Raw genomic sequence first — 23,244 nt, 5'->3', positions numbered from 1 at the left:
TAAAGAAGAGAAACTACAATGGAAGGACATAGATAAATTTATGGAAAGGTGGTTTTTGTTTACACAACATTGGGGGGGGGAAATGAGTTTCATGAGTGTCTTGTTTGCATTTTTCTTGATTTGATGGTGTTGTTCATTCCTTATGCATTGCATGCCTTCAAAACATAAATAAAAAGAAAATAGAAAGTGACAGAGAGCACAAAGCATGCATACATAGGGTGGTCAGGCAGAACCTAGCAACTGGAAGGAGGCTTGGGTGCGAGGACATGGTGGGGGCAGTGTTGCAGGTGTGATGATGCCACTTCCAGGGAAAACCTGGACATGATGGGGGATAGCTCTAGGAACTGCTGGTAACTCTATGGTTTTACCATACAATTTTAAGTGATTCCTAGAGCTACCTGTTGTCACTTCCAGGTTTCCCCCAGAAGTTATGTAATTGCACCCACGAAACCAACAGGTTTTTTTAAAAAATTCCCCATAGTGGTGGGCAACAAGAGCTCAGGGCAGGGAATGCCCCACTCCAACCAGGAAAAAGGGAAGCCTAAGCGTATAGCTGTAGGAGTGGTCAGACACTGGCTATAGGAGTTTGCTTATTCATACCATTTGAAAGCATCTTTTAGACAGCACAAGCCCGGGATAGTGTCCAGGAGAGTGAGTCCTCAATGGCTGCATGCAGCTTGCCAGTCGGTTTCTCCAGCAACTGCACTGCCATCATAGGGAGCTCAACAGGACTTATCTCAAACTAATAGTTCTTCCTGGCTCAGGAGTTAGGTGCTAATGTCATTGAGCCATCCACATTCCATTTTCCCACATGTTTGGAGCATTTTATACACATGAATGCATGACCTAGCTTTATACTGAATCAGACATTAGTCTATCAAGGTCAGTATTGCCTACTCAGACAGGCAGCAGCTCCCCATGGTATTAGATCTTTCACGTCATCTTCTACTTGAATCTTTAACTGGAGATGCCAGGGATTGAAGTGGGACCTTCTCCAGGCCAAGCAGATACTCTACCACTGAGCCATGGCCCCAATAAATGAAAGGCATGCCTCAATAGCACACCTGAAAACCCTTCCAGATTGATAATAGATTGAATTCTACAAACCGCAAGCATCTGGGCAGATCCTCCCTCCCTGCCCCCCGAAAAGGTGATGCTGGAAACCAGGAGACCCTCATGGACAAATGCCACACAACAAAATGAGCAGGGGGAAGCAGGCAAAGTCACCCCGCTTCAACCAGTGAAGAACATTCTCTACTTGACTTCTTCAGCTGGTGGAAGGGGGGGTAAATTCTCCAGTTCCATATTGTTACTGCAGACCCTTGTGCCACCATGCACAGAGTCTATAAGGGTTGCCCCACTACCAGCATATCCTTTTTGGGTAGTCAGAGGGGCTACTAGGGAAGGGGGAGATCCACTTTCATGATCATCTTGTGCTTCACAGGGACCAAATGTGTGCCTCCCCAGTTAATAGAGAACCGTGTGTGGGGGGAGATCAAATATCAACTTTGCTGCCAGTTTTTAAACTGGAAGAGGAACAATTGTTCCCCCAGTTTCTCTGAAACTTGGTCACATTGAACATCTTACCTGACACATCTTTCATGTCATATCTCAATTTTATGTGCAATAGAAATTTTACAGTTTTAACAATGACACAAATAGCTTTCAATATAAAACCTGTCCCACAGCTCTGTACTATTATATCCATTAAATGACAATGGAGAAAAGTCAGCATATGACTTCGCCTACAAAGTCCATATAACTCAACCCTTGCACAATTTATGAACACATCTGAGGTGCACATAAAGCACTTTTCAGTCCCACTGATTTCAATGGGAGAGAGCTGAGTATGGTGCTGATTCCTACATTATGGTGTACACAGGTTGGGTCTGGGATCCTCACCTTAAGCAACAGCCAAATATAAGAACACGAGAAGAGCCCTGCTGGATCAGACCTGTGGTCCATCTGGTCCAGCATCCTGTCTCACGGAGTGGCCAACTAGTTCCTCTGGAGGGACAACAATAGGGTATAAATGCCAAGGCCTTCCCCTGATGTTGCCTCTTGGCACTGGGGTCCAGAGGCTGACTGCCTCTGAATATGGCGGGTTTTCTTTAGTCATCATGGCTAGTAGCCACTGAAAGACCTGTTCTCCATGAGTTGCAGGTTCTCCTTAGTTCCCATGCATGAAATATTTGGGTTGGGGCCACAGCATGTGTGGGAAAGTGGCTTTGGTTGTCACCTCGCCATGCCATTTTTCCAAACTGAAATGGTCTTTCTGGGGGTGATATTTGGCTTGTTGGGGAAACTCATAATGGTCCAAATTGTCCCCCCCAACCCTTTTAAGGTCCGGAAAATGGTGCAGGGAGTGCTGAACCCCCTTATTCACACACGCTGTGGTTCCAATCCATGTCCGTTGTTCTCTCTCTCTCCCCCCCCCTCGCCTAATAGTTCTTTAATAATTTAACAGGCTGTCCTCTGTAATAAAAACTTCCATTGGGGTAGCTATGTTTGTCTGTTTGCACCCAAAGGAAAGGAGTCATGGAGTATTTCAAAGATTAATACATCTGTAGGCTCTGAAGTCTCTTGCCTTGAAAACCCTACAGGGTTGCCATAAGTCAACTGCGACTTGACGGCATTTTCCACCACCACCAGTGGCAAAAGCTTTTATGGACTACAGCGCTCTTGGATGTCATGGGCAGTAGACCACAAAAGCTTGTGTTACAAGAAATCTAAAGTACAAGATTCTTTTTAAAAAATTCATACAGTATTAAAACTGGTAGAAAACTGCCATTTGAATTTCAGCCATCACTATGAACGTGTTGCTACCCATTTTCCACTTCCTGACAAATCATGCAAGTACTTCAGTTTTGTGAATCGTAATGAGTCTCTTCAAAGCAACCAAGACTGAAATTTGTACAAAGTTTTATCCATTAATGTAATTTTTGTTTTTTTTTAAATGCATCTAAAGCTCTAAGAATCTTTCACACACATTAAAGATTGCTAATAGCAGAACAAAATTAAGTTGTAATAGCCAACATTTTGTTCTAATGGTTTTGAACAATTATTGCTTCTTACAGAAAGGTTCTTCAGGGATCTGGTGACTAGGAATCAGATAAAAGGTTAGAAAATATGAATCTAACAGAGTATGAAAAGACAACACAGGCATTACCTGGCATTATCTATTTCTTAAAGGTCAGGCATGTAGAAGGTCCCTATCCCAGCATCATCCTTCTATACAGCTTTGTTACCCCCACACAAACACACACACACCAACTAATAATTTAGAGTTTGGGAGGGTCTTCTACAAGCACACAGCAGATAAATACCCTAAAGCAAGGAACAAAATGCCAAGTTCACGATCATGATGCATATAATACTAGCTACTAATGCCTAACAGAGTTTGGGCAGTTTTTTGACCTCTTACAGTGCATTCCTAAGGAGAGTTACTCCAGTCTAAACCCATTAATTTCAATGGGCTTAGACTGGAGTAACTCTCCTTAGGAATGCACTGTTGGACTGTTATTGGACTAATCTGGGAGGAGTGGGACATTGAGGGCCCGTTGTCAGCGAGGGCATGACATCACTTCGAAAACTCTGTGGTAAAACCTAGGGAAGTGTGCCATCACTTCCGGGTTTTCCCTGGAAGTCACTTCATGCCACTGGCCCAATAGCAATTTTTCTGTTTACCCGCCCCCCCGTCATTACTTGGAGTGGTGGCGGGTAACAAGAGCTGGGAATCCCCTGCCCCTGGTGGGAGAATGGCAGTCCTATACCAAACAAAGGAAAGGTATAGATGGTTCTCTCCCACAACATTTCTTATTGTGTAAATAATATTCAGTGTTTTTTTCTAATGTTTATTCTACACAGAGCCAGGGAATGGAGAAGCTCTTAACCCATGCCTTGCAGCTTGAGACCCTGAGCTAGGCTTGCAGATCTAGGATTTGATGTTCTGTGTTGTTTGTTTAAAATTTTCATATTTCATATTTTGTAAGCCATTTTGGGTCAACAGTGGAGAGAATAAGGACACTAATACAAATAAATAGGTCAAACTTCCCTAAGTACTTTGATCACATTCTTGTTCAGCAATATCCAAAGCAAATACCACAAATCTAGTGCACTGATAACCTCTCGTAATTATACTGTATGAAAGGTGGCACCTTGATCTAAACTGACACAAGGAATTTCATCTGCAAATTGGCTAGCAAAAATGTCGTGGTTGGCTGTTTAGATTCAATGGGATTATCACTGGCATCCCTGTTAGGGTTGCCAACTTCCAGGTACTAGCTGGAGATCTCCTGCTATTACAACTGATTTCCAGCCAATAGAGATCAGTTCACCTGGAGAAAATGGCCACTTTGGCAATTGGACTCTATGGCATTGAAGTCCCTCCCCTTCCCAAACCCCACCCTCCTCAGGCTCCATCCCAAAAACCTCCCGCTGGTAGCGAAGAGGGACCTTGTAACCCTACTCCCTGTTCACCCCAGTTCACCTAACTGGTCCCCTACCCCAGCAAAGAGTGGGAGCTCATATGAGATGAAGTCATACCAAAAGGTATATTTTTCAACCAAAAATAAACTCGCAGTGATATAAGGGGGAAAAACACTTTATAAAGAATGAGTTAAATAATGGTTACCTTCGTGACATTTAAGAATTCTTTGCTGTTCCTCCCTGTCTGTACTTCATAAGCAATAATCCATCTAGCAGAAGAAGAAGTCAATATATCTCTGTCCTAGGAATGATAGTTCCTATGACAACTGATGTATGTAGACAGAAGAATGGCTAGATAAACCAAACGTCAAAAGCATGTGTGATATGTGGGTTAAAAGTCAGGGTGGTAGAGAATGGTCTGAGAAAGTATGTAAGCATGAATAAGACTGTATTTCTGCTATCGGTTGAATTTTAGATCAAAGTCCATTTTTAATCATTGTCTTGACTTACGTGAGGGTACAGTGTGCCCCAACTGAAGCTCAAAGTTTCCTAACACTTAATTTGAAAATGATTCCCAAGATTATTTCTGCCATAATGCCAGGGGATGTGTGCTGATAGCACAATATAAAATAAACTAAGTGCCAATTTCCTATCTCCTTGCCAAACATATGCCCACAAACCTGTACACATACTTCAGCAGATATCACAAATTACAAAACAGGTTTCACAATCAGATCTTATTTAGGATCACTGGGTGGGTCCAAAGGTCACTTTCCACCAGGGGAAGGTCAAGGTGATTTCTTCCTACCACAGACCCCCCAGATGACTCTCATGCTCTCCCTGAAAGTCACCTATCCACCAGGAGTAGCATTTTGGGGGGCTCGGCCAGCTGCAGCGGGAAGGCCATGGATGATCAACAAAATTCACTTCCTGTTTTCACTGGCAAGAGTGACCTTTTTTGGAAGTTTTTTCTTTTCCAAATGGATATTACAAGACATACACACTTACAAACATATAAACATACACATCAAATTCTTACATTATAATGGAACTTACTCTATAACTTCTATTTTATTCTACCTTTTTTAATGTTATAATTGCATATTCAATGATGTATTTCTTACTTACATTTTAACATTCTATTATTTTTATCACTTAACAACTATATACTCAAGAAATACTTTCAATTTTTCATAAAAATCAGGGGTTGATATATTATACTGGCAGAAATGACATCAGCAGGAAAACATATTTGGATCCAACCCTGTTATACAAGTTTGAAAATTAACTTTGTAACACTACCCGTACATGCTAGTTCCCAAACTGTGCTCCAAGGAGCACCTGGTGCTCTGTGAATCATCTCCTAGTGCTCCGTGAAGAGATAGGAAACAAAAATGCTACTGTCATTCGGTTTAGTATATGGGTGCTAGGTGAAAATTAGTGCTCTGTGACAAATTTCTCTCTTGAAAAGTGCTCCATGACTCAAAAAGTTTGGGAACCTCTGCGATAGAGAGTAAAGGAACATTCCTCTGGAGAAAAGATCCTGGCCTTATTTTCTTGAGGTTTGTTTGTTAATTTATTAATTAAAATATTTGTACCCTTCGTTTCCACTCAAGGTGGCATACGCAAAATAATTAAACATTATAGATTTAAAACAACCAAAAAAAGAGACCTCTCTTCCACCCTAAAAGATGCCTTCTGCTCATGGCTCATCAAAAGCCCTGGCAAACTGCTCTTAACCACTACACCACGCTGGAGCTATGGCTTGAGGAACAGAGTTTTAGCCCTTTTCCCTGTTCTGTTTTTCCAACCCCAAATATGGCTGTGGAGCTGCTATTTGCCCTGTCCTGGAAAGCACAGGGGCAACATGCAAATAACCACCCTCCCAACAGAGCAAGCGGCAGCTTTAGGTGGTCATTCTCTTCTGTCCTCCTACACCATAGATCTGATTCAGCCCCTTGCTGATAAACCACAAACCACAGAGATAGCAGACATAGCTGCTACTTTTTTCTCCTGTTGCATCAAAAAATTAATCCGCCAGATGTCTGGTTTGCAGGTAGCTACTGTAATGCACGCACACACATATACCATGAGAGGAAATATACCATTAGCATATCTATTCCTTTTTAGGAAGTAAAGCTTTCATAAAGAACAAGAGCTTATTATCAAAGACTTGAAATAAACTCAAATGTACACACAGACTGAAAATAATCTGCTCAGATTCCGAAGAACTTGAGCTAAAAATAACCCAGAAGTACGCCATCTACAAATGCAAAGGGTTATTTAGATTGTGATCACACAACACTTCTTCTCTCTCTCTTTTTGGGCTCACATTTTAAGTTATTTTCTAGTATTCTGATTGCTCTCCTCACTTCATTTTTATATCTATTTTTAATTTGCACTTCATGTTCTCAAGATCTCTGCGGGAAGCTCCCTCACAAAGTTTAGACAGGGATACCAAGATTTACGACTGAAGGTGCGATTAATGCCAGATTGACTGCCAATAAACTTCTCATGAGACTGGTTAGAAGGTCAAGAAAGAATGGGGGAGGGCAGACTGGCTTGATCTCGTCAAGGGACAGTACAGACGAAATAGAAGAAAACGACAGAAAGATTAAGATATTTTTAAACAAGAAACAAATGCAAAAACCTACTAATTCAGATGCTCCATGTTTTAATATTAATACAAGATAGAAATTGGGAGACCTTTTGACACAAACATACATCTGAGTTAATGACTTCCTTTAGCACCATTAAAATAGACCCCGAAAAATGCAAAACCCAATTTCGGCATCATTTGTTAACAATGGCTTGAAACTTGCTTCATTTTCATGCTTTCATTTGGGATGGTGTACATGAGATAGCTATGACTCTTTGCTTGGCCAAGAGCAGAGAGATGACACGATATATCAAAAGAGCAAGAGAAAGCAGACTATAACTTTGTGGGGGAGTGAAACAGCCAGAGTTGTTTTACTGATATTCAATTGTGTGTTATTCCAACAATCTGTTTGTATACATTTTTACATGTAGCTGGCAGAGGGAGTCCAACTAAGAAGAAAAACTGACTTTAAGCAGTTAATTGCCACAAATACAGGACATTTGTTGGGGAAAATTTATAAAATTCTATTGCAATATGATACTGAAACAGAGCAGGTAAAAGATTGTACGATAAAATGGATGCAAACGTTTGAGAAAACATATGCATGAAGCAATGGGAGGATTTATGGACTAAATAAATTAAGTATACAGAATGTAAAACACTAGGAGAGAATTGGTATAAAATGTTTAATAGATTGTATATTTCGCCCAAAGATATTGCGAAAACCAATAGCAAATAAAGTGGGCATTCTTGGAAATGCCAAAATATGGATGCATCTTTCTAACACCTGTGGTGGGCATGCAAGAAAGCAAGAAAAAACAGTATAGAGATCCATGATGAAATAGTAAAAGTTTCAAAAATTAAGTTTGTGATGGACCCTAAAAGTATGTTATTAGGGTCCATCACAAACCAAGCTATATGCCGAAAATTTATAATGATGTATTCAACTATATGGTAACAGCAGCAAGAATAATATTTGCAGCAAAGTGGAAAGCAGACAAATGCCCAACTCTGGAAGAATGGAAAAAGTAATTGGCAGAATATGGTATTATGGCAAGTCTAACATCCTATATACATAACAGACCAAGATCGGAATTTCAGGAAAAATGCAATGCCTTTTACACATATATGGCGAGAGGTTCAGATGAGAATTAAAGTAAAAAGGGAACGATTTAAGAAAGAAATGTTTTAAAAGCAGCTTTTTTGATAAGCAAATGTTGATGAAAATAAGACTAAGAGCTATTGTGAAAGCACTGTAATAAAACCTAGTATAGAAATGAAATTAGAAATTTATGTATAAGTTCTACATATAGATGTCAAATTTACTAATTGTTCCTTTATGTTGTAATAATAATAATAAATTCATTCATTCATTTTTTTAAAAAAAAAATCTGTCCCTATACATTTTTATTCCATCATTCTACCAAGAAGCTCTGGGTAGCATCTGTTCCTATACATGTTTGTTTGGAAGTAACTGTCAGTAAAATCAATAGTACTGGCTCCCAAGTAATGGCTGTTCATTGATTCTGTGGGACTTATTCTCAAGAAAGTATATATAGAGTCACAATGTAAGTGTGGAAATGTTTCACATCTGTACTTTGATGTGTAAGTGAATCATAGAGTTGGAAGGGACCACCAGAGTCATCTAGTCCAACCCCCTGCACAGTGCAGGAAATTACAACTACTTCCCCCACATCCCTAGTAACCCTACTCCATGCCCAGAAGATGGCAAAAAAAACCTCTCCTGAATCCCTGGCCAATCCAGCCTGGAGGAAAATTGCTTCCTGACCCCCAAGTGGCGATCAGCAGTACCCTGGGCATGCAAGAAGAGGCCACGAAAGCCAAAAACTGATGCAAATGGGAGCACCATTCAGAAAACTAGACTTTTGACAGGAAAGGCACACAACATTTCTCTGTGCATGTCAAATCATTGAAAACCATCAGATTTGATTCAGCCATCTTTTTCATTCAATCTCACCCAATTCCCCTCCTTGTTACAAATCCTGTCCCACACAGCTTTTGTTCATGCAGATCCATAATCCCCAGCATAGCCTTTTCAGGGGTCTTCCATTTTAAGCAGCAGAAAACCTGGCTGCATCCAATCCCAAAAAATTTTTTTCACTTATGCCTATCTGGAGAGCAACTTCTCAGGTAATAAAAATGAGAGTAAGGCTTAAAAAGCAGTTTGCACTTCTACTCTGACTTTGTGTTCAGAAGAAATGAGAAACCTGTCTAATTTGTTGGCTTTCCAATTACATCAGGGGTCCACTAATTTGCCTGTCAGGATGACAAAAGACGAGGTAAACAGTTTCTCCTTCCTGTACATCTCCCATCCCTGCCATCTTCACAAGTCTTGAAAGTCAAAAGGACAACCCTAAAAAATGGTTTTCAAGTGATTATGCAACAAGAGACTGTGATTAAAGACAGTGGGCATATGCTGTAGCCAAGCATAAACTCTTAACTGAAAGCCAGAACACTGTACTAAAGCATTTTGCAAAAGCAATCCCAGAGGGAAATGCCTGGAATAAGAACATTGCCACACACACTCACAAAAAACACAAGCCAAAAAAAAAAACGCTTAGTACTTACTGATAGAACAGAACAGACTGAAAGTTCTCAGAGTTGCATATTTATTTAGAATTTATATTTTAAACTGAACATTTGTTAAGTGTTTCTCTTTGAGTTTATTAATTCAGAAGCAAAATTTCATCACTTTTTAAACAGGCAGCATACCTGTTCTCTAGAAATAGTTTATACACCAATTCTCTTTATTTGGGGCAAAAGATTCTCTCCCCACTAGGGTTGCCAGATCCCTCTTTGACAGGAGGTTTTTGGGGTGGAGCCTGAGGAGGGCAGGGGTTGGGGAGGGGAGGGACTTCAATGCCATAGAGTCCAATTGCCAAAGTGGCCATTTTCTCCAGGTGAACTGATCTCTATCAGCTGGAGATCAGTTGTAATAGCAGGAGATCTCTAGCTAGTACCTGGAGGTTGGCAACCCCAGTTATGGGCAAGTATTTGGATGGGAGACCTCCAAGGAATACGAGGGGCATGATGCGGAAGCAGGCAATGGCAAATCACCTCTGAACGTCTCTTGCCTTGAAAACCCTAAGGGGTCACCATATGTCAGCTGTGACTTGATGGCCAAAAAATATATATATCTACTCTGTGTTTATGTAACTGTCAGTAGTATGTATTTACTCTATGTTTATCTATGTAACTGTCAGTAGTACATATATCATCATAGTGATATACTTACTGTGTGATAGTGATACACTTACTGTGGGTGCGTAAAGTGCGAATTCACAGCCAACTGTTGGTGACCCCAGCAAAGGGCTTTCAAGGCAAGTGAGAAGCAGAGGTGGTTTACCATTCCCTTCTTCTGCAGTCTTCCTTGGTGGTCTCCCTTCCAAGTACCGACCCTGCTTAGCTTCCAAGACCTGATGAGATCAGGCTATATACCATGCTGCCTTCCCTCCAGAAATACTTACTATCAAATTTAAAAAAAAAAAAAAACAGCAAAGAGCCCACCAGTCACAAAGGGAGGAAAATGGCAGGCCCAAAGGGGAAATGGTGCATTCACAGTGGCAATGAGAGCTCAGTGAGGAATTGGCCCTGTGCGGAAGCTGTCAGGCCTCGCTCCCTGTAGCAGGAGTAAAGGCTCTTGACATGAGTTATGCCAGTTTCTGGCTCCACGTCAAGCCCTGGTTCTCATGCCAGTAGCATCTGTGTACAGTTCGCCACAGCTGTGCTGATGTTTAGTTTCCTTTTCCTGGGAACAGCTTATCTCGGGACTGCTTGGCCATGTTTACTTTCACAGCCTGGATTGCCTTTAAACATGTAACCTGCCTGTGTTGCGCCATTACTAGCCTTACTTGCGTGTAAGCAGTCAGTTCTTTATCTGTCTTTTTGCTCCTAATAAAGTATTACTGCTTCAGGACTACCTGCCTGGATGAGTTTGCTTATGGGATGCTAGGGACAGACGCCTGATCCTGACAGAAGCAACCTCTGGACTTTCTTCAGTGGATGATGCAGTAACTGAGAGACAGACAAGTGTGAATTCACTCCTAAAGCTTACAGAAAGAAAGAATAATGCACAAATGCAACTTTGGGTTGGTGTTAACACCAGTTCCAATGTAATGAGTTTAGTTTGGAGTTCTTTGCACTTATGACACAAATGAGAGCTGCTCTCTCTATCTCATTGCCATGAATTTAGCCTTTCATTGCTACATCCATCTCTTCAGAGTCTCAAGCAATTTGCTTACCAGTAAAGGACATACATATTATTCGCTGATCATCCGCATTATTTCCCCCCTCCCCCAACTACCTTCCATCGAAACTGTATGTTCGCTTACGTTTTTCCAGCAGAGGTCAGCTTCAACTATCACTGTAATTCTGTGACCCGTTAACAGTTATTCTCCTGACATTTTAGAAACACAACACAATGCTTCTCTTCGAACATTTTACAAAAAAAATTAAAAAATAAATGGCCTAGAGGAATAAAGTCAACAGATTGCTTGGCAAATAACATCCTGGAGAGCTATATGACAATAATCCCAAACGATCTGTAGGTTGAAATTCAACAGTAATGGAAGGTCAAAACGGCTGTATCTCAAATAACCTCATTGGACTTCAGAGTGGTTTCTACAATCCTGACAGATATTTATAGGCTTTGACTCAGTTCTGATATTAACATTATTCTCAGGGTCTCTTGCCCTCTACATTTACCGATACACACCCCTCTGTAAGCAAACCTAGGTAACTTTTCGAGTGCTTTTTTATTTGACCTTAATGTTTGCCATTCATGGCTTCAGGATTTCAAGGATATACTACTGTAAAATACTCTGCCTGGGCCTGTGCATGAAAAGTGTTACTTAATTGATGCAATATGGGACAGCCTGACTCCTGAAAGGGTACATATGTTTGTGTCACCAAAAGTGCACTCCATTGCTCTAATGCCTGTACACTTGAACTTTTTATTCAGCCTCAAAACACAGCACTTGTACAAGCACTTGTACGATCCAATAATCTGAGAAACTCATAAGGAACAATATCTCAAGGCTCAAATAGCCACTGAAAAGCCCATGTATTGGGACACAGCAGTGACCATTGCCTTTTATGCATGGCTGTTTCCCTTGCGGTAACCCCCACACACACACACACACACACAACTACTTTGTAACTTTGTTTTGATTATGCATGCATTTTCCAATCTTCAGAGATCACCTTGCTTTCCCCTGTTTAGCCAGCATCCAGAAAATGCAGGGAAAATATGCAGAAACACGTGGGGTGAGGTGACCTCTGAAGGTTGGAAAATGTATGCATAATTTTGTTAAAAGCCACAAAAGTAGTCGGGGGAGGTGACCGTGAGGGAAACAACCATGCATAAAAGGTGCATGTCTTATATGACATAGCCCAGTTTATATCATTTTCTTTAAAGTCAATGTTCTGGCCATGCTGAGAGTCAGCATGGTATAGTGGTTAAGAGCGGCGGACTCTAATCTGGAGAACCAGGTTTGATTTCCCACTCCTCCACATGAAGGCTGCTGGGTGACCTTGGGCCAGTCACTATTCTCTCAGAACTCTCTCAGTCCCACCTACCTCACAAGGTGTCTGTTATGGGGGCGGGGAGTGATTGTAAGCTGCTTAGATAGTCTTTCAAGATAGAGAAAATCAGGGTATAAAAACCAACTCTTCAACTCTTCTTCATTTCACACTTTTTTTCAGTTCCAAATGTCATCTATCTAGTGATCTTTGAATTCTATCCAACAGCATTCTAGTTCATCTTGAAAGATACAGATCTATTTTGTATCAATTGAACACTTGTGGGTGGGTGGCTCTACTCTTTAAAAACATGTAATACACACAAATCTAATATTAGGCACCGTATATTGTAAAATAAACTTTTTCCTCCTTGTGTAGGGCAAGATGTTTCTATAGAAACTAATGCTTTTCAAGCAATCCAATTCACATTAGAGTTGCTATAGCAACATACCAAGAGAATTATAGAAATATGTAAGATAAATTAACTTTTCAATAGTGCTCTCCTGTTCCCTTACTTCACAGTTTCAGCGTCTAACTAGGCAAGACTTCCTTTATTCTCATAGTGTCCAAGAATGCAAGTTTTCCTGGAAGAGACTGAAAAGCAATCTTTTCTCACCAGGAAGTACTTCACTTCACCGCCATGTGTGTCTCTTCAGTTAAGTTAAGTGATGCACTCAAATGGAGTAAACACTTAAAGCAAAACATTTAGACTGGACCAGGTGAAATGTACATATTCACAGCAATTTATCCAGTCATTCACAATCATTCACATTCTAGAAGAAGAAGAAGAATTTCTTTTTATATGCCGACTTTCTCTACCACTTAAAGAAGAATCAAACGAGCTTACAATCACTTTCCCTTCCCCTCCCCACAAAAGATACCCTGTGAGGTAAGTGATGCTGAGAGAGATCTAAGAGAGCTGTGACTAGCCCAAGGTCACCCAGCTGGCTTCATGCGTGGGAGTGGGGAAACCAACCCAGTTTACCAGATTAGCGTCCACCGTTCATGTGGAGGAGTGGGGGAATCAAACCCAGTTCTCCAAACCTCTGCTCTTAACCACTACACCACACTGGCTCTTCTAGTCATTCACATCAATACAACAGTGGCTGACCCCCGAGGGCGAGTCATAGGGTTACCCATTTCAGGTTGGGGAATTCCTGCAGATTTGGGGGCAGAGCCTAGGGAGGGCGGGACTTGGGGAGCGGGAGCAGCCACTGTCTCCAGGGGAACTGAGCGTGGTCATCTGGAGATCAGTTGTAATTGTGGTCATCTGGAGGCTAGCAACCCTATCCATACAAGTTTCTATTTTTAAAAAATCTGATTTTTTTAAAAAGAGAGACCAGGTAACAAAGATAGCTTTGACTGTTGCACTGATAGGGTTGCCAGATATGGGAAAACTTGAGAGTGCCATCACACCTCTATAGGCATCTCCAGAAACTTTATGGTAATACCATATAGAGAAGTGTGTTGTCCGTTCTGGGCTTTTCTGGGGAAAGATATCATGCTGCTGCCCCAATATTGGGGGTTTTGGCTTATTTTTCTCCAAAGTGGTAGCCTGGAGATCTCCTGGAATTACAACTGATCTCCAGATGATAGATATCAGTTCCCCTGGAGAAAATTACTACTTTGGAGGGTAGGATCTATGGCTTTATAGCCTGCTGAGATCCCTTCCCTCCCCAAACCATGCCCTCCCCAGGAGCCACCCCCAAATCTCCAGGAATTTCTCAATCTGAAGTTGGCAATCCTATCTATGGATGATCTCATGCATCACTTTGCACCAAATAAAGTGTGTGTGGGGGGGGGGGAGATGTAGCTTTTACAGTCACCTGAATATCATTTGTCATTGTGTGGAAACATATTCTTAAGCTATGTATTTGATGATTCATTGATGAACTTTGGAAAGAGGATCCCATCTAGGGATGCTAGCCTCCAATTGGGCCCTGGGGATCCCCCAGAATTACAGCTCATCTCCAGACTACAGAGATCAGTTCCCCTGGAGAAAATGGGTGTTTTGGAAGGTGGACTCTATGGCATTGTACCCCACTGAGGTCCCTGTCCTCCCCAGGCTCCATCCCCAAACCTCCAGGAGTTTCCCAACCCGGAGCTGGCAACCCTACCCCCCCCCATCCCCTGCCAGTAGCCGGGGGGTACCTGGCAACCCAAACCCCATCTGCAGAAAGAGTGCTATACTTTGCAACTCAATCTGACTATACAGATTGTTTTTCCATTTAAGTTTGAGGCATAACATCTTAACTTACTTTTGTGCTAAAATCCAAAGTCAAATATAGATTTAAAAAAATGCATGCATATTTTCCCCAGATGAGTATAAATAATATTGACACATGAAGCAGTGAGAAGGAAGGGGTGGGAGGTCCTCACATGAACATCTGAGGCAGATCAGACACTTAAAAGTCCTGACTGTACTACATGACCCACAGATCATATTTGAGCTCCATCCCCAGGCACTGCCCCCAAATCTCTTTCTCAAGCCAGAGTCCATAACACATACACTAGGGATGTCAGGCCTGGGAGGGGAGAGCATTACTGACCATAGAGATTTGGTCAGTTCCTAGAGCAGGGGTGGGGAACCTTTTTTCCTCCAAGGGCCATTTGGATATTTATAACATTTTATAACATTTGGAGACCATACAATTTTTTTTCAAATTCAAATTTCAAATACCTTTATTGACATAGTACAATCTGCAGTATATAAAAGGATAAAAGTTAAAGTAAAATTGCGGACCATACAAAATTATCAACTTTAAAATTATCCGACCAAGCCCCAAGCAGGCAGCTGCCCCAGATGACCCCCCCTGCGTGGGCAAGCAGGCTGGCAGCCAACCAGTGGCACACTCGCTCACCTGGTGGCACAGGATTGTCTGTTGCACCAGCCAGGCGTAGCCATCCAGCTGCACGCTGGAGTTGCTTCTGCTCGGCATGGTCAGGGCTGGATTCTACAGCTGGCTCCTGCTACCTGCGTCTTCAGGGATGAAACGAGGACACACTGGCTAAGAACTCGCGCCCCCCCCCCTGCGCATTCCGGCCTTGGCCCTTTAACCCCTCCATTGTCACCACTTCCGCCCCTAGCCCTCTTGTAGTACAGAGGGAATACGTTTCTCCACGGCCCGGGTGGGAAAGGGTTTCTTGGGCGGTCCTAGCAGCTCCATAGCTAACGACTCTTCTGCAAGGGGGGAAAAGGTTCCTTTTCTCGGCAAAACAAACTCATATAGCCTTGAATAGAGGCTATTCCTGTCCACGGGAGGGGGCGGATCACCAGTCTTAGATCCTTCTGAGCTAGAGATCTGCCAGGACCCACGAAGGGCCAGACCAAATGATTTCATGGGCCTTAAACGGCCCCCGGGCCTGACGTTCCCCACCCCTGTCCTAGAGCATTGCATGGGGAGGGAGGAGGGATGGCACTTCCGGGTCTTCTCCCAGAAGTGACATCAAAATGTCAGGTCTGAGGTCACCCCCACATGTGGCACAACTATTTGAGAAGCATTATGTCAAAGCCTTCTTGATTTCATGGAACTAGTTGCCCAGTTCTCCATTTTCCAGCCTTTGTTAAAAACCAATGGATTTAAAAAAAAAAAAAAAAAAACCCTGCTAAGTTCTAACCTAGCATTTCTCACTTAATCAAATTCCCATTGTACCTGACATCATTACAATAAGAATTGACCTAGCTGTGATTAGTGCTGCTGCATTATGAATAATAAATAATTTCGGAAGTCTTCGATTTCTTCCTCCGTCTTCTTTTACACGTCTTTTGTCATTACCAGAGCATGGATTCTGTGGCCTATATTTCTAGTTGAGCCTGCACTTGGCAAACCATTATGCTCCAGTACAATTGTATTGATAGAAACACAACTTCTCCAGACTGTTTGGAGGAAAGCGACTTTTGCCTACTCAGGTAAGTGCAGCTCTCTGGCCTACATAGCTTTGAAAGAGAATGCCTAATAGGCCCCACAAGAAAAGCAGGCTGGGGGGGGGGGATTCCTTCCCATCCAACCCCATTTATATCTGTTGCACTTACATACCCATCAGTGACGATGAAAGGCTGAAATTCTCAATAAGTCAATTACATATTGTTGGGGTATATCTTCCCCTCTTCTTTCTTAAGGCAGAAATATGCTATATAGTCCATGACCCATTTTGTATTAATTTTTGCCCTGAGTATAATATATGATAAATATCACTATTTCTTTCACATTTAGAATAGTTGCTCAGTAAAATTATAACTCAGTGGATGGCAATAAATTCTTTCCTACACAGAACAGAAATTTATGGTGCAATCCTAAACAGAGTCACACTCTTCCATGCTCTACTGACTTCAATGGATTTAGAAGGGGGTAAACATGCTTAGGGCTGCCTTTTATTTTCATAAAATCCCAAGAAGAAAAAGAATATAAGATCAAAAGGAGGTTCACGAAGGACCTGACTTCTGTAACTGAATCTTTCCTGAGGCCATACTCTCTCATCTAATGTTTCCTTCTGAGTTTTGAATTATTTCGTACCAACACCAATATTGGCTGGTCAATAGCAAGATTATAACAAAATACACAAGGATCTGAACCATAGCTGAAGCATCTGACCTCATCCAAAAATTATTGTGTCCCATTTGTTGATATATCAGAACAAGCCTCTTCCACAAATTCATGAAAATGAAAAAATGCTATTCAGATGTTGTATTTCAGATGTTACAACAAAATATTATGAACTTTATAAGTTACTTTGTTTACAGTGGCAGGCAGTGAAAAATTAGCCTAATTGATCCTCTTTTGTTGCTCATCATATATGTATTAAATTATTGTTGCTTTTAAATTTCCACCAAAAATGAATGTGTTTACCTCATCTCCCATTGCTGGGGGAATGGAGGTCATCAAAACACAGAATCAGTTCAGGATTGGTTAAAGATGGAACTTCAACTGGCGAGAATTACAAGAAAATGAAGCAAAATGGATGTGTGTTCAGATTCTTCAAAATCTCCTAATATAAAGCATCCCTTGCATGCAGAGTTATAGAAAACTCAAAATACAAAGTGCTCTTATTGAAGCATCTGCTCAGAGGTGGTTTGCTGCAAACTACAATTCCTCTGAGGTCTCTGAAAGGTACAGTTTTACTGTAATACCTATCACTTGCATTGACAAACAGATTAATATGATGAAGAACAATACAGTGACCAAGGTAAAAAAATTAAGTGGATGAATTTATCCATATCAGTTTAGTTCATTTTGATTTCTGAAAGGTGCAGTAACAGAAATCCTGCACCAGTGTAGTATAGTGGTCAGAGTAAACGGAAGTTACATTTCATCTTGGTCTAGTTTGGAGATTATGAATATACTATTTTAATGTCTGGGGGTTTGAGTGCTAAAGCGGCCACGGCAATGCGGTGCTTCCAGAAATAAACCAAACAGTGATGTCATCACCCCAGCACAGCCCCCTAAAACCTCCCAATCGACAGGGGAGACCTGGCAACCCTAAATATCATGCATTAGGGTAATATTTGAATTATACATATATATTATACTGTATTTACTGCACCATTCTCTAATTTTGTCATCCAGTTTTATTCACTGCTGGCTTTATGTTTTATGTTTTTCTTACTGCATTGGTTTTAATTGTGAAATTTGCCCTAAGTGTCAGCAAGGAAGCTGGACTATAAATGAAGTAAATAAATAATAAATAAGGTGCTCCAGAAGGGATGCGATGTTAAGAACAACTGACTCTTAGTTACAAAAAAAGGGGGTTGAGGAGAAAGCAGCCCTCAGGGATGGAGTTGGATTTCCAAATTATTTTCTAACATACACAATTTGCTACATAACAACAACAATAACAACTCAAGTAGCTCTTAGCAATCACAAAAGCAACACCAGAGAATCCATAGACAAAGACAGGAGTTTCTGCATCTAAATAGACCTTATTAGGTATGTTATAAAATACAAATTAATAAAAGACCCCATCCCCCACCGCCCCAAAAAAAGCCCTTAGCTTCCATAATATTCTTCAGAGCCACAGAATAATGACGCTGAGCATCAGTTGTGTGTGGGGGGGAGGCAGGGAGATAAAAAAAGGAGATAAAGGTTGTTTATGCATGGGTACTTTCGCTTACGTTTGTCCCTGGTCTGTCTCGGTTGTTCCTTGGAGTTATGCATGAGTTTTCCATCCATTAGAGATGACCTCACTGCCAGCCCTCACAAATCCTGAGACTTCCTGTTCCTCTTTTAACCCAATCTTTCCTTCTCCCCGTGCATAAGGCAAAGCATGGGACATGCAAGCTTGGTTTCTCTTTCAGCCCATTACAAAGCAGCGTGTAAAGAGGTGGGGATTCAAATGCTTCCTGCTTCCTTGGAGCTCTTTGTGAGCAGAAGCAAGGCTTTTTAAAACCAAGGTTTGGATTTCTCCCGCCCCCCTTTCAGATTGCTCTATTTTTTGTTTTTTTGTTCTTAAAATGCTTTTTTATGCAGCAGTTGAGTTTATGGGGGGGTTCCTCTCACAGTAAGCTCTACAAAGTAAGCCAATTACAAAGCAGCATTTAAAGGGGCAGGGACTTGATTTGAGCTTGGAGACTGCTGCTGCATAGATTCCCAACAGGAAAGTGTGGGTCCAGCAAGCAACGAACCTCAGGTAAAACTCCCATGCATAAACGACCAAAGGAAACCATCCTGTTTGCTCCCAGTTTATGGCATTCAGGAGAGGGATAGACTTATGGGTTCTGGACACTTTGAAACTTAAACAGGAACACCATGGGGGCAGCAGGAGGTCTGCAGGAAGTCTGCCACTTGATGGCACTTTACACGCACATTAAAGCTAGTAATTTGCCTTGTAGCTTGGTGCTCGTCCCACAGGGTCCTTACGCGGGTGGACAAACAGCCAGAGATCCTTAAATGCCTTATGATTTACTTATACATTTCTTGGCTGAATAAACTGGACTATACGATCTGTAAGTAAGAGTAATAGCTTGAAAGACACAGGGCAGTGGACTCTGGGCAGAAATAACTTACACCATCTGCAACATCTTTCTTTTTCATGACAGAATCCAGAAGTGGCATAAAAGTGATGGTTAGGATAAAATGAAGGAGGAAACGGCTTAATAAACAATCAATAAGGATAGCAAAGATGAAAGTCACTGTGAGTGTAGTGGTTAGTGTTGGACTTGGATCTGGGAGACCCAGGTTCAGATCCCTTCTCTGCCATGGCAGCTTGCTGGGTGACCTTGGGTTGGTCATTGCCTAGCTCAGCTTAACCCAACTCACAAGGGTGTTGTTGTGAGAATATAAAAACCACCACCAAACACAGCATCAGGACTGTTAAAATAAAAGAAGATTTTTTTTTTTATATGCCAACTTTCTCCATCACTTGAGGAAGATTTAAAGTGGCTTACAATCACCTTCCCCTACCCTACCCACAACAGACACCCTGTGAGGTAGGTGGGGCTGAAAGAGCTCTTAATAGAACTGTAACTTGCCTAAGGTCACCCAGCTGGCTTCCTGTGTAGGAGTGGGGAAACAAATCCAGTTCACCAGATTAGCTTCCACCGCTCATGTGGAGGAGTGGGGAATCAAACTCAGTTCTCTAGATCAGACTCCACCACTCCAAAACACCGCTCTTAACCACTAAACCATGCTGGCTCCTTTGGGGGCTTTCCTTTAAAATTATTGCATGCATGCATCTTGAAATGTTATGTTTGAGATTTCTGCCCCCTCTGAATATCTAAAAAATAGGAATTAGGTCCAAAGGTAATTTTCGAACTGATAGAAAGCACTTCCACCCCACCCTGACCGCAGCTCCATGAAATCTATGAAAATCACCCCATCTTCCACTGGCAGAAAATGAGCTTTGGACTCAACCAAAAGAGAGATGCACTTTGCCACTAATGCATAGCACATGGGCACTAAAGCACTGTCTAGAGCCATTTCACAATCTGCTTTTGATGAAGTTCATTTTGAACTGTTAAGTATAATAATATTTTAAAGCAAAGAATTTTTTCCTATTACAACATCCTTCTTGGTTTTTAAATCAGGTTACCAGACTGAGGCTGCAGCTAAGTTGATTATTTCTTGGTTGTCTAGACACAAAAAGCCAGCACGCAGCTTCTTGTCTGTCTTCCAAGATACTAAATGTTGTTGAATGTGCTTGAATTGCAGCTATTCCTTAGCAAGTATAATCCATTGTATGATTAAACACTGCACTTACCATTCCTAACTTTAAAAGGGGACGATTTTTTATTTATGATTAATTTATTAAGAGTCAAACTACACGAGGAGCCCGAAAAAAGAAGCTACTCTACATGGGTTACAGTACCGGGGAAGGGAAGTTTACCCCCCACCCATTATTTCCCTGATCAAAAATGCCATCCCTGCCAATAAGTACCAATGGGGGGGGGGGAGAGACGGCTATTGCTACCAGTCCTTTTTCGCTCTACCAAAGGAAAAAGCACACACTGGGGGCATTTTTTATATGGGAATAAAGGGAGAAGAGTTACGCCTGTCCCTCCCCCAGTAGTGCATCCCTGATCTAGACTGGGAGAAGGTACTTCCAAATAATATACCTGGAGTTGTAATCATGGAACTTCAACATCATCTAATATACCTCCTTCAGAAGCCAGTCCCAAAGAGAGTATTACAGAGGAAATAAATATGTATTCAGCAAACAGGAAATAACCTTCAGCAATGTGTCATGGGGGCTATGTGAACAGGGATGTTAAAAGTACACAAGAATGTTCCTATTTTCACCTGTGAAATGTTGGAGGCTATGTAAGAGTTGATATTGGTAAGAAACTATCCATCTCTTCTCTTACACATACAGACAAGCACATCAAGGTAATTAAATTAGTTTTTATGATTTGCTGCTGTCCACATTATTATCTCTGCCAGCCGAGTAGTAAATCCAACTTTAAAAACATTTACTTGGCTGGCAGCTAAGGGACACAGCCAACAGAGCAGGCTGCATTTTCCTGCAGACGTTCCTTCTCTCCGTTAAAAGGGGAAAGCTTTGCCAATACAGGAAATGAAGAAGTCGGCTTGAAATGGTAAAGATTCTTCTTTGTCGAGTTTATGTCCCACCTAACATTTCATGTAGCCAGTTTACTCTGCAACAGGGTGGACCTGTTTAAAGCAAATATTATACAGTGAGACTATTATGACAATCCCCCGGGTTCACAAACCTCTGGAACTAAATTTATTTTACGGTTGCCAGTCTCCAAGTGGTGGCTGGAGATCTCCCGGAACTACAACTGGTCTCCAGGTAAAAGAGATCAGTTCCCCCTGGAGAAAATGACTGCTTCGGGAGGTGGATTCTGTGGCAACATAAACTACTGAGGTCTCTCCCCTCCCCAAACCGCATCCTCCCCAGGCTCCAAAATCTCCAGGAATTTTAAAATCCAGAGCTGGCAAGCCTATTTATTTGGGGACAAACTCCAGTAAATTCAACAGTAATAGTTGTGTCCCAGTCCTATGCATAGGAACTCACAGTCCATTTGAAATAGATGAGTCACATTCACCCCAGTATCCATTTGTTTCAGGACAAGTAATTCTAGGACTATAGTAATTGCCTTGCTGGATCTAGGCCTGCATTCTGTTTCTAACACCAGCCACTCTGCCACTCAGTTGCGTCTGAGAAGCATGTATGTACAACCTATCAGCAAGAACTGTTAAGTATCTTACCAACAGATACAAGATAATATGCAGTACAAGAAGGGTCTGGCCTTACAGCAAGGCATATGCTTTCCATACAGGAGGTCTCAGGTTCAATCCCGTTCCCTGGTATTTCTAAAGGCCAAAATACATGTTACATTAGACACATCAGGACATGGGTGCCTGACCCCGACTCACAGTCAAACATTAGAGAAGGGCGCTAACCTTTAAAAAACCTATAAAATGCCTTGCTCACACCATGCGCCTCCAAACAATACAAGATGGCAGTAGGAGCTTCATGCTTCCCTCCAGCTTCATTTTCACCAGTGGAATTGGCCACAAGGCACCTGTCTGTCCCTTCCTCTGTGGGTCTTTCAAGATTCCAAGCACATGCTCTGTGGAGGCTGCAGTGGGAGACTGGAGCACCAACTTCCTCAAAGACCCACAACAATACTTTTTCCCCTGACAGAGCTTTGGTTGGAGAGCCAATAGGAAGTTTGCTTTATCTATCCCCCTCAGTGCTGTAGAGAGATTTATATCCCGCTTTTCATCTATTGTAAAATGCACAGGGTCAGCTTTTTACAAAATTGGTAGAATTTCGCTACAGTGATATAGCCGCTTCCTTTTTTGAAAAACAGCACCGAGGTGGTGAAGGGGGAAATGGTAGACATGAGGGATGGGGGGACTACTCCACTACATCTGTGAATGCCTCTGTGCTTGCTGTGGCAATGAGGGCAGAACAGAGAATTGTCCGTGTGGAGAAGTCACCACTGATTTTATTTTATTGATAAGGTCTGTCTGACCAGCCAAAAGGTAATACATAAAATCATCTGACTTAATAGAAGTGCAAAACTAATACAAATTACCAGATTAGATAAATGTCTAATATTATTAAAATGTAAAATATTAATACATATCACGAGAATTAACTTATCCTCTTGATATTTCTAAACGTCTAGCAAGGGTTAATAATTTTTATTCCCATCCTATTTTTGCATGTTTTAATTGCAATGGTGCAAAATTTTGCAGTCGGGAGCGAAAAGT

The sequence above is a fragment of the Euleptes europaea genome, chromosome 2, assembly GCF_029931775.1.
Source record: "Euleptes europaea isolate rEulEur1 chromosome 2, rEulEur1.hap1, whole genome shotgun sequence".
In the NCBI taxonomy this organism is placed as follows: domain Eukaryota; kingdom Metazoa; phylum Chordata; class Lepidosauria; order Squamata; family Sphaerodactylidae; genus Euleptes; species Euleptes europaea.
Note: the sequence above shows the minus strand (reverse complement) of the source record.